Source organism: Canis lupus, unplaced genomic scaffold, assembly GCF_011100685.1.
Source record: "Canis lupus familiaris isolate Mischka breed German Shepherd unplaced genomic scaffold, alternate assembly UU_Cfam_GSD_1.0 chrUn_S1541H1729, whole genome shotgun sequence".
Lineage (NCBI taxonomy): Eukaryota > Metazoa > Chordata > Mammalia > Carnivora > Canidae > Canis > Canis lupus.
Genome location: NW_023330380.1, coordinates 53,117 through 62,490, shown reverse-complemented (window position 1 = coordinate 62,490; position 9,374 = coordinate 53,117).

Here is a 9,374-nt window from a genome sequence, read left to right as displayed (position 1 = left end):
AGCCCATGTCACCAGATGATATTGCCTACTTTGACATTCAGATCAGAAATTCATAGGTCCTGGTGCCATGTCCATTATAATATGCCTTGAATATATTAGCTTGAGGTTATCACTTTCCTTTAACACTATACCTGTCTTGAAAATTCTGGTTTTCCAATTGTTAAAAAAAATATTATTAAAGAGAGGAAAATGCCTTGTATGTATCTAGAAAACAAAACTCTCCATCATGTCAATAAAATTTAAAAAATAATTTAAACAGAAGGAATCAAAGTGGTAAAAAATATGTAAATATTAGTTCTCACCTTACTAATCATGGGAATGCAAGAAGCTGTGAAGACTACATATCCCCAAAATAGGCAAACTTTTTTGACAAAACAATAGACAAAAACTAGTATGTCAGGTACTATCAATGATGGTGAGAATACCAAGAAAAGAGAACTCTAATATCCTGCTGGTGGCAATGTGTTTCAAAAGCATTTATAAAATATAAATTTGAATAACAAAAATATAAATTTTCAATAAAGTGAATATACATATGACGTATGGCTCATAGATTATATTTCTTGGTATTTAACCTGTAGAAGTGTGTATCAACATTGTAATTGTGATAACCAGGAAATAAGTAAATGTTCATCAGCATGTAATTGAGACATATTTAGAGAGTGGGCTCTCATATATTAATCAGTATTATGATTTTCTACAGTCAAGAATCTAAGTATATTTTTAAAATTGTTAAGTGCGAGAAGAGGGGCAAGATGTCGGAAGAGTAGGATCCCCAAATCACCTGTCCCCACCAAATTACCTAGATAACCTTCAAATCATCCTGAAAATCTACAAATTCGGCCTGAGATTTAAAGAGAGACCAGCTGGAATGATACAGTGAGAAGAGTTCGTGCTTCTATCAAGGTAGGAAGACGGGGAAAAAGAAATAAGAAACAAAGGCCTCCAAGAGGGAGGGGCCCGCGTGGAGCCGGGCTGAGGCCGGGGCGAGTGTCCCCGGGGCAGGAGAGCCCCGTCCCGGCGGAGCAGGAGCTGCACCAACCTTCCCGGGCGGAAAGGGGCTCGCAGGGAGGTGGAGCAGGACCCGGGAGGGCGGGGATGCCCTCGGGTTCCCTGGGACAGTAACAGACACCTGCGCCCCGGGAGAGTGCGCCGAGCTCCCTAAGGACTGCAGCGCGCACCGCGGGGCCCAAAGCAGCTCGGAGGGGCTCGGGCAAAGGAGGAGGCTCGGCGGAGGGGGCTGCGGGGCCAGGAGCAGCTTGGGGGGGGGGGGGGCTCGGGCGGGACTCCGTGGAGGGGGCTGTGGGGCGGGAGCAGCTTGGGGCGGCTCAGGCGGAGGAAGAGGCTCCCCGGAGGGGGCTGCGAGGTGGGAGCCCGAATCCAACACTGCAGGCCCCGCAGCACAGGGTGCCGGGACACACCCCAGGATCCGGCCTCCCCCCGGGACAGGCAGAGACCGGGAAGGCCCAGGACAGCGAGGACGCTCCTGCCCCGAGCCTGTCCCGCCCCGGAGCGTCCAGGCCCTGCAGACCGAGAGCTTTGTAGTTATTGCAGGAGCTGACTCCAGGGCTCCAGACCTGCCGCTGCCACTGGGGCTGTTGCTCCTGGAGCCTCACGGGGTAAACAACCCCCACTGAGCACCAGGCAGGGGCAGAGCAGCTCCCCCAAGTGCTAACACCTGAGAATCAGCACAACAGTCCCCTCCCCAGAACACCAGCTAGACAGACAAGTTCCAGGGAAAGTCAAGGGACTTAAAGTACACAGAATCAGAAGATACTCCCCCGTGGTTTTGTTTTGTTTATTTGTTTTTTGTTTTTGTTTTTTTTTTTTGCTTTTCTTTGTTTTGTTTTGTTTTGCTTTTTGATTTCTGTTTGCTTCCCCCACCTTTTTTTCCCTTTATTCCTTTTTCTTTCTCTTTTTTTCTTTTTTCTTCCTTTTTTCTCTTTTCTTTTCCTCTTTTCTTTCCTTCTTTCTCTCCTCTCTTTTTCTCCTTTTCCAATACAACTTGTTTTTGGCCACTCTGCACTGAGCAAAATGACTACAAGTAAAACCTCACCTCAAAAGAAAGAATCAGAAACAGTCCTCTCTCCCACAGAGTTACAAAATCTGGATTACAATTCAATGTCAGAAAGCCAATTGTCAGAGAGCTGGAGAAAAGACAGCAAATAGATCCTACACCCAGCAGAAGAAGAGGGTTAAAAACGATGTGAGCAGAACTCAATGAAATAGAGACCAGAACTATGCGACTGATCAACAAAACCGGGAGTTGGTTCTTTGAAAGAATTAATAAGATGAAACATTAGCCAGCCTTATTAAAAAGAAGAGAGAAAAGACTCAAATTAATAAAATCATGAATGACAAAGGGGAGATCACTACCAACACCAAGGAAATACAAACGATTTTAAAAACTTATTATGGGCAGCCATACGCCATTAAATTAGGCAATCTAGAAGAAATGGACAGATTTCTGGAAAACCACGAACTACCAAAACTGGAACAGGAAGAAATAGAAAACCTGAACAGGCCGATAACCAGGGAGGAAATTGAAGCAGTCATCAAAACCCTCCAAAGACACAAAAGTCCAGGGCCAGATGGCTTCCCTGGAGAATTCTATGAAACGCTTAATGAAGAAACCGTACCTATTCTACTACAGCGGTTTAAAAGATGGAAAGAGATGGAGTACTTCCAAACTTCTTCTATGAGGCCAGCATCACCTTAATTCCAAAACCCAACAAAGACCCCACCCAGAAGGAGAATTAGAGACCAATATCCCTGATGAACATGGATGCAAAAATTCTCAACAGGATACTAGCCAATAGAAGCCAACAATATATTAAGAAGATGATTCAAAATGACCAAGTGGGATTTATACCCGGGATGCAATGCTGGTTCAACACACGTAAACAATCAATGTGACTAACCATATCAGCAAGAGAAAAAAAGAAGAACCATCTGACCCTCTCAATAGAGGCAGAGAAAGCATTTGACAAAATACAGCATCCGTTCCTGATCAAAACTCTTCAGAGTGTAGGGAGAGAGGGAATATTCTTCAGCATCTTAAAAGCCATCTACGAGAAGCCCACAGCAGCTTTCCCAATGGGGAAGCACTGGGAGCCTTTCCCCTAAGATCAGGAAGAGGACAGGGATGTCCACTCTCACCACTGCTATTCAACATAGCACTAGAAGTCCTAGCCTCAGCCATCAGGCAACAAAAAGGAATAAAAGGCGTTCCAATTGGCAAAGAAAAATTCAAACTCTCCCTCTTCACAGATGACATGATACTTTACATAGAAAACCCAAAAGAGTCCACCCCAAGATTGCTAGAACTCATACAGCAATTTGGCAGTGTGGCAGGATACAAAATCAATGCCCAGAAGTCAGTGGCATTTCTGTACACTAACAACGAGACTGAAGAAAGAGAAATTGAGGAGTCAATCCCATTTACAATTGCACCCAAAAGCATAAGATACCTAGGAATCAACCTAACCAAAGAGGTAAAGGATCTATACCCTAAAAACTACAGAACGCTTCTGAAAGAAATGGAGGAAGATACAAAGAGATGGAAAAATATTCCATGCTCATGGATTGGCAGAATTAATATTGTGAAAATGCCAATGCTACCCAGGGCATTTACACGTTCAATGCAATCCCTATCGAAATACCATGGACTTTCTTCAGAGAGTTGCTACAAATCATCTTAAGATTTGTGTGGAATCAGAAAAGACTTCGAATACCCAGGGATTTATTGAAAAAGAAAACCATAGCTGGGGGCATCACAATGCCAGATTTCAGGTTGTACTACAAAGCTGTGGTCATCAAGACACTGTGGTCCTGGCACAAAAACAGACACATAGATCAATGGAACAAAAGAGAAAATCCAGAAGTGGACCCTCAACTTTATGGTCAACTAACATTCAACAAAGCAGGAAAGACTACCCACTGGAAAAAAGACAGTCTCTTCAATAAATGGTGCTGGGAACACTGGACATCCACATGCAGAAGAATGAAACTGGATCATTCTCTTACATCATACACAAAGATAAACTCAAAATGGATGAAAGATCTAAATGAGAGACAAGATTCCATCAAAATCCTAGAGGAGAACACAGGCAACACCCTTTTTGAACTTGGCCACAGTAACTTCTTGCAAGATACATCCATGAAGGCAAGGGAAAGAGAAGCAAAAATGAACTGTTGGGACTTCATCAAGATAAGAAGCTTCTGCACAGCAAAACTGAAAGACAACCTGCAGAACGGGAGAAGATATTTGCAAATGATACACCAGATAAAGGGCTAGTATCCAAGATCTATAAAGAACTTATTAAACTCAAAAGAAAAGAAACAACACATCCCATCAAGAAATGAGCAAAAGACATGAACACAAATCTCACAGAGGAAGACATAGACCTGCCCACCAAGCACATGAGAAAATGCTCCACATCACTGGCCATCAGGGAAATACAAATCAAAACCACCATGAGATCCCACCTCACACCAGTGAGAATGGAGAACATTAACAAGGCAGGAAACAACAATTTTTTGTCTGCTTTTTATTGAAAAAAAGACCATGATTCTTTGGGAGGTGATACAAGATTGCTTTCCAGTCAGATCATAATTTCCACGATTTCTGTAATAACTATAAATTTGAAAGTTTCTCACTCTCCCCACCCCAATTCACTTTTGGCACCTGTGTGTGAAATGTCACTTCCAAAAAATGGGGGAAAAATATGCTGAATACTGGGTTTTCATCACATAGTACTCCTTTCCTGAGGAAAAATTTTCTGGTTGCTAAATTGAGAATATTGATACAAGAATGCTTAACAATATCTCATCAGTAAAAGCCTTTTTCTAACCAACTCAATGGCTGTCTCAGAAGAAAATTACATAGAAATGGCATCCAATTCTCAGAGGTAAAAAGGCAATGGCTTATCTTATCCTTTTCCACTTCTCCTAATTTTACATTTAGAATTAGAGCAAATCTATGAGAGGTAGTAGAAGGTCTGGCACAGGCTCTGGCTTCATGATTTGAAAATACAATTTCAACTCATCACATTCTTCAGAAGAACTCATTATACTTAAAGGAAGCACACAAAGAGGGTCTCTTCACCTCTGCATGCAGAGGTTGACCAGAAGGACATACATTGGTTACCAACAGAGAAGGATGGGCCTGGAGGTGTCTGAATTGCCTCAGGTAACACAGGGCCCGGAGATGCACATCTGTGCCTGGCATGTGCTGTCTTACCAATTGCAGAAGTTTCATAAGGGACGGAAATTCTGGGAACTGACAAAAGTCTTCCCCATAATAATCCAGCCATATTTCCAGCATGCAGGAGATGGCCCTGGGGAGGGACAGGCGGGCACAGGCGTCAGAAGACAGGGCTCTGTCACATGCAGGTGTCCCGGGGAAGCCCTGCAGGACACGGGGCCCCGGCCTCCCGCGCGGGGTGTCAAAGGCCAGTCCTGCTCCTCGTGCCCCTGCCACCTGGCGGTCCTGCCTGCCACAGGCCTGCTCCCCGAGGAGGGGCTGGCACACAGCCTCTGTGTGGGGAGCCCAGGCCCAGCGGGGTGACCATCAGCGTCTCTCCTGGGGAAGCGGGGCTCCCTCCTCAGCCTGGTCCCTGTCCACCTGCCCCTTGAGTCCACTGGCAGGTGTCCGGGGACTGGCGGGGGCTGGGCGTCTGGCCTGTCATTGCCCTCACTGCACACACTGTCACTCTGGGAAGCTCCAAGGCAGGAGGGCTCGGGCTCTGTGTCCTGCCAGGCCTTGCCAGGAGCCGCCCAGGACCGCCACCTTCCCTCCTGTGGCTCTGGGCTGCCTCCCTCCAGAGGGGCCCCTGGGGGTGTCCTTCCACTGACTCTAATATCCCATCTCCCACAGGGCGAGGGCCGCCTGGTCCGGGAGCCCTCACCGGCCGTCCTGAGCACCTGCTGTGCCCCCGGGTGCAGGTGCCACCAGATTGGGGAGTGCGATGCTCCCCACCCCCTCTGCTCTGGGTCCCAGGTGTGGGGCAGAGAGAGGGTTGGGGGGGATGGAGAAGGTCTCCCTAAGGGGTCCCAGTGCCTCCCACCAAGCCCGCACCCCATCCACCGCTCTCCTTCGCTCTTTTCCCGAAGGGGCCTTAGACCTTTACCCTGTCACGGGAATTGCCGATGTGTGGGGTGAGGGTGCAGCCCACCCCGCCCCACAGCCCGTTCGCTGCCCTCCTGGAGAGGGAAGGCCCTCCTGCAGGAGCCGGAGTCACTCACAGTTTCCAGCGCTGCAGGACCACGTCATTATTACCCCATGCATCTACGATGCACCCATTCCTAGAGGAGAGCGGGGGCATCCCATGAATTGTCCTGTGGACACGACCTCTCATCATGGGGGCTGTAACCCTCTGACCCCGACTAGGCCAGAGCCCCGGGGGCCGTCAGCTCTGTGCGTGGGGCCACGCGCAGCTCCCAGAGAAGTGCCCGCACCTGCTGGGGCCTCCTGAAGGCTTGAGCATGAAAGGGCTCTGGCCAGGCCCTTGGCCCATATCCTAGTGGGCTTGGGGGGCCCCGGGGTCCCCCAGTCTGGCTGCCCCAGGACACAGACCCCCAATGGACTCCAGCTTCCCATAAATGCGTCCGTATCTACTGTTGGATTTGAACTAAGGTATTGTCATCCTCTAACCCTGTTTCTATGCACATCATAAACTCAAAATTGATTCATCACAATACTTGTATTTTCATAATTACTTACTGAATATATTAGGCATTGTGTATGTACCAACTCCCCGAGGAACCTGAGATAATTGATTATTCTTATCGCAAGAATAAATATATTTAAAAATTCAGTGAGGTCAACTGTGTAAAACACTGGCAAATTACAATTGCAATGAAATAAGATAGTGAAGGGGCAAGATTGTCGAAAACTGGGGACCTCCGCTCAGCTGGATCCTTGATGGTAGGTAGATGCTATCCGATCATTGTGAAGAGCTAGGAATCCCACCTGACGTTTAATAAAAGAATTGCTGGAGCAATTCAGTAGAAAAGCGACCACCCTCTGCAAGGTGGGAGATGCGAGACGTGAATCCAAAGTGATATATCAGAAGGTGAATGGCAGGGCGGGCAGTTTACACACCCCAGAATCGGGAAAGGGAAGGGCCACAGAGCCCACATTGCAATCTGCCTTGGCAATCTGATCCGGTGAGACACAACCTTGCCTGAAATGAGCTCAGGTGGTGAAATGGGCAGACACTACTTTGGACACAGTGTCTCAGAATTCTCAGAGTCCCAAAAAGAATGGGGGTGCCCACGGGGGTGGAGTTCCCAAGCCTTGGGGTGTGGACACTGGTCATGGCCAACAAGAGTGCGAGGGGAATCTCAGCTCAGTTGGTCCTAAAACTGGAACCACTTTGCCTAATCGGCTGACCACTCTCCACATGGGAATCCTGCAAAGGACAGGGAAGTGGGGACCCTGCCCCTTCCCCTGGGAGAGGCAGAGAGTGTAGGTGCACCCCCGGGGGACAGTTCTCAGTGCAGAGACCCTGGAAGGAACAGTAACAGGGCAACCCTCTCTCTTCTCCTGGCAGACTGGTCTGGGCGCCCACCACAGGCGTCTGCAGCATCTGGCACACCCCAGTGACTCCTGCTTGGCCCTGAGTGCTTACTGAAGAGCGGGACCCTGACCTTTCTGCTCTCAGGCTGGAGATCAGATTCCAGCCATTTCGTGTTGGTCTCCTAAAGAGGCACAGGGGGCTTTCAGGGAACAAAGCCACGCAGGAAAACCAGAAAGAGCTCACAGTGAGCCCAGCCCCGAGGCAAGGGGACATGTAAGCCGGACCAGGAACAGACCCTGAGCATCAGTGCAGCAGGCCCCTCCCCCGGGAGATCAGCTCCCAAGATGCCATGAACACCATGTGTATGGACATCAAAGGGCTGCGTATTCCAGGTGTGGGACAACACAGTATAGAGAATGTGACTGTTCATCTAATGATTCCTATATCTGCAGTTTAAACTTCTATGATGCTTTTTTGTCTTTTTCCCCTTTTCCACTGGTTTCATGTTTTCTCAACTCTTCGATTTTAAGACATTTGGTAACTTCAATTTTTTACACTCATATTTTATAGATACATTCTTTATGTTTGGCTTCTTGTCACTGGAATGAATTTTATTGTTCTCCATATACAAGTTTTGCTTCTTGACAATTTGAGATTTAGTGTCTCAGGCTCATGGTATATCCATAACCTATGCCAGCTTGTCCAGATAACTCTGTCTTCCTCCATATCTGGATGAGACTGGATTTTCCATTGGGAAGATAGATTTGGTCTGCTTTGCTTTGGTTTGGTGTTTTGATGGCAGGGAAGCAAAAGACACGTGAGGTGACTAGAGGGGAGAGCACAGGCCTGCCCAGGACTTCTTCTGCTAGTCTTTCTCCCTGGTCTCCCTGGGCACATGGACCAAATTCCCTCCAAGCACATGAAGTACCAGTTCTGCTGGAGAGCCCAGCCTGAAGGCCCTTTGCTCAAGCCTGCCTGCCTCCTCAGCCCTGTGCCCTATATACCTGCAGGTCCAAGAATCCTTAGGCTACTTCACTATCTCCAATCCCGACATTCCCTGTGAGGATCGGCCTTCCTACCCTTGGACCTCTGGGATCCTCATATTTCTGTTGTGGCATGCATCCCTTGAGTGCCCAGGAAGCTGCATTTTCCTCAGAAGCCATGAGGTAGCAATAGGGCAGCTTTCATGGAATGAGACAGGGGACTGAGGCTCCAGGGATCAGACTCTGACCCGGGTCACATAATGATTGCATGAATGGGAGTTACTTAGGGCTTGAGGGTGGGAGAAGGATCCCACACCATGGCTTCTCTACTGCCCTCTGAATTTAAAAACCTAGTGTGCACATTGAGGAGCTCCTCTACCCTCCATATGCACAGAGAGAGGGAACACCCTTGAACAGGAGCTCTGGAGTGAGGAAAGAGCAGTCAGTTGTTTTTCCTAAAAAAGAAATCCTCATGACACAACCATGGATGTGCTTTGGTTTGGTTTCGTTTGGGTTGGTTTGGTTTTGCTGAGTTTCATTTGGTTTGGTATCACATGGTGTTGTATTGTTTCCATTGGCCCACTTCAGAGATATGCCTGAGAACGAGGGACAGAGAGAGAAAGAGAGACAGTCAGAGGGAAGTACCCAGTCCTGGGTCTTGTGCTATTTGGACCATTACATGCCCACTAGTCAAACATTGCCTTGTTAGGAAATCATCTGGAGGGAGATAAATCTCCATGCTCAGGCCTCTGAAAGGAGGCATCATGATCCAACATTGAAGTGGGTTTCAGGATATATAAAGAATGAAACCGTCAACTCATCCCATTACAGACCACGTGTGACCGAGGCCCCATGCGGAGCACATGGC